Genomic DNA, 3,819 nt, shown 5'->3' on the forward strand with positions numbered 1-3,819 from the left:
ACAGTCTATTCTTCCCCCCACCTTCCCCTATCAAATAACATCTAACATGAGTATTTATAACAATTGGTGAAAAAATATCAAAGCACTGCTACTAACCATGGTCAATGGTTTATATTGTGGTTTACCTTCTGAGCCAAATACTTTGATATGTTCTGACAAAGTGTATAATGTCCTATGAGTGTCATTGCAAGCTTACGAAGAAAAATTCCAATGCCCCCAAGATGCCCTATGATCTCATTCTTCCCATCATCCTCAAAATCTTTGGGAACCATTAAGTTTTAATATTTGAAGAATAATTTTCATATTTGCATGCATTAATATTGTTGGCTTAACATACTAATCTGTTTTATTTAATTAGGTGCTGGGCTTCCTATCTACTTGAAAGGTTCTTGTCCCTCTATCTGAGAACATAACAAGAGTCCTCAGGATAGGAGTTTAATTTTTTCTTGTCTATTGTGTAGGTGTCCAACCATTGAAATAGCACCCTATAACAAGATGCACACATTCATATTCCACAGAAGCATGCCTCATGAGCACCTTTCCCCATATATTCCCCAATAATGTTGTTGCCCTCTACCAACGACCCTCCTAGATCATACTTGCCAAAAAGCATTCCCACCATTGTACTTTCAATACAGACCTACGAACCTCAGAGTACACCTCTTCCTTCCTCCAGGCCTCCTTTCAGTTCCTTAGATACTCCATCCCAACACCTTCCCTGCTGACCCTCGCATTCAAGCATCAACAACCCTGCTCGTATCTGTGCACCGCCATCAACCTTCTCCACTGCCAAACTACACTCTATCACATTATCTTGGGTTTTGCCCATATTTAGTATTGGCTCACCACACTCTATTCTTTTTCTATCTCTTGTTAACCTATCTTCCAGACTTTGGCTATTCAAAAGGCTTAGGTCACATCAACGAGGTAGTGTAATATTTGTTCTTTAGTGACTGAATTACTCCACTCAGCATAAAGTCTTCAAGGTTCATCCATGTCATGAGTGTCAACACTTCATTCCTTCTTACACCTGAGTAGTATTCCATTGTATGTATATACCAAATTTTCTTATCCATTCATCAGTGGGATTACTGGATCATATGGCAATTCTATATTTAAATTCCTGAGCAACTGCCCAATTTCCTCCACAATGGCTGCACTATTCTACATTCCCACCAGCACTGGATTAGAGCTCCCATGCCTGCACATCCTCTACAGCACTTGTGGTTCTCTGATTTTAATTTTTAAATAGCCATCAGTGTAATACATATAAAATGATATTTTATTGAAGCTTTGATTTGTGTTTCCCTAATAGCTAGTGATGTCTAGCATTTTTTCATGTACTTTTTACCATTTGTATTTCCTCTTTGGAAAACTCTCTGTTCAAATATCAGGCCAAATTTTAAAACGGGTTGTCTTTTTTCTTTTTTAGATGAAGGATTTCTCTCTATATGCTGAAAATGATTGCTAAATATTTCTGCCACTGAATGAGCTGCCTTTTCACTTTCTTGACAAACTCTTTGAAGCACTACTTTTTCAGTTTTGAGGAGATGCAATTTATCTATCTTTTTTATTTTGTTGCATGCACTTTGAGGTAAATTTTTAAAAGATATATCCTAATATATAAACTTGTAGCTGCTTCCATACATTATCTTATAGGAGTTTTTGGTATTGGCCCTCATATGTAGGTCTTTGATCCATTGTCATTAATTTTTGTATAGAGAATCAATGGTGATCCTCTCATTCTTTGGGTATAGATATTCAATTCTCATAACACCAATTGTTAAAGAGGCCATTCAGTCCCAACAGAGGGGGCTTGGTGGCCTTTTTGAATATCAGTAGACAATATATGTGAGGATCTATGTCATAACTCTCACATCAGTTCCATTGATCAGTATGTCTGTCTTTGTGTCAATACCGTGCAGTTGTTTTTTTTTAAATCCAACAAAGTTAATTGCTTATTGTAAAGATTTCAGGATTGTGAGATTTTGCTTTGATAAATCATGGTGCAAAACTACCAAAAAACTACAGCTAGCAATATTTCATTATTCCCAGCCAACAGACCTGAAGCACCCTTTTCATTTGTTTTTATTTTTTTATTATTAATTTGTCTTGTTTTTAAAGATACATAGACTCCAAAAATGTAATATTAAAAAATATAAGAATTTCCCCCACATCCCACACCATATCCCTTGTTCCTCCCACATCAACAACCTCTTTCATCATTGCAGCCCATTAATTGCATTTGGTGAATACATTTTGGGGCACTGCTGCACAATGTGGATTATAGTTTACACTCTCCCCTAGTCCATTCAGTGGGTTATGGCAGGATATATAATGTCCAGCATCTGTCCCTGCAATATCATTTAGGACAACTCCAAGTCCCAAAAATGCTCCCACATCACATCTCTTCTTCCCTCTCCCTGCCCTTAGCAACTACCATGGTGACTTTCTCCAGATCAATGCTAGAGTTTCTTCCCTTAGTAGTCACAATAGTTCTATAGTACAATACCAATAAGTTCACTTTAATCCATATTTTATTCCTCCAACCTGTGGACCCTGGGTTGGTGATGTCCACTCCACCTCCATATCAATAGGGGGCTTAGATCCCACATAGTTGATGGATGAGATTCTCCTGCTTGGAGTTGTAGGCACTCTCAGTTCCCTGGTGTGGTGGTTGGTTGACCATCAGCTGCCAGGGGCCTAAGGGTTACATCCTGAGAGTCTCCATGTTTCTCAAATGTGGCCACTCTCTAAGCCAAACTCAGCACTTAAAAATGCATATACCTTCCCCTCACTGTGGGAAATGACTCCTGGTGATGAGCCTCCCTGGCACAAAGGGATTACTACCAATCACTAACTGGTGATGCAACTAGAAAAAGACCTTGAATAAAAGAGGGAAATGGTAAAGACAAATGAATTTATTTGGCTTAGAGTCTTCAAAAATAGTCAGGAGGTCATCAGAGAGGTCACGCTTATACACACCTCAGCAGGATCCCAGAGACATTCAAGGTAAATGCAACTCCAGGTACTGGTGCTCCTGAAGGCTATGGAGAAACATAAGTTCTACAATCATGGCAGTTGGCTCTGGAGTTCAGTGCTTTGTCATTGGGCCCTACTTTGGAACTTGTGTTCCTGAGCGTGATGGAGTTGGACTCAGATGTGAACTCTATATACATACCTCTTCTGTCACTTTTACTGAACCTATGGCTGGCACTGGGGTTGGTGTGTACCCAGGAGACTTCATTCTCTGGACTGGCCATGTGCCAGCTGGTTCTGAGCCTCAGCAGAATACCATGCACTTTTGACCACTATTGCTTTGCAGTATACTCTAAGGTCATGTAGCACACTTACACTAATCCCACTTTTTATTTCAATATGATATTTGTTATTTGATGCCCCTTGTATTTCCAAATAAATTTAAAATTGATTTTTCCAACTCTGTAAGAATATTGTTGTAAATTTTATTAGGATTGCTTTAAATCTGTAAATCAATTTGAGTATGACAGATATCTTAATGAGGTTTAGTCTTCCAATCCATGATCATGGAATGTTCTTCCATTTATTCAAGTCTTCTTTTATTTCCTTTAGCAATGTTGTGAAGTTTTTCTTTTTTCTTCTTTATTTTCTTTTAAATGTTACATTAAAAAAATATGAGGTCCCCATATACCCCACCCCACCCACCTCACCCCTCCCACATCAACAACCTCTTCCATCATTGCAGCACATCCACTGCACCTGGCGAATACATTCTGGAGCACCGCTGCACCACCTGGACAGTGGTCCACATGGTAGTCCACACTTTCCCTCAGTCCACAC

Source organism: Dasypus novemcinctus, chromosome 22 (genome assembly GCF_030445035.2).
Source record: "Dasypus novemcinctus isolate mDasNov1 chromosome 22, mDasNov1.1.hap2, whole genome shotgun sequence".
NCBI classification, from domain to species: Eukaryota; Metazoa; Chordata; class Mammalia; order Cingulata; family Dasypodidae; genus Dasypus; species Dasypus novemcinctus.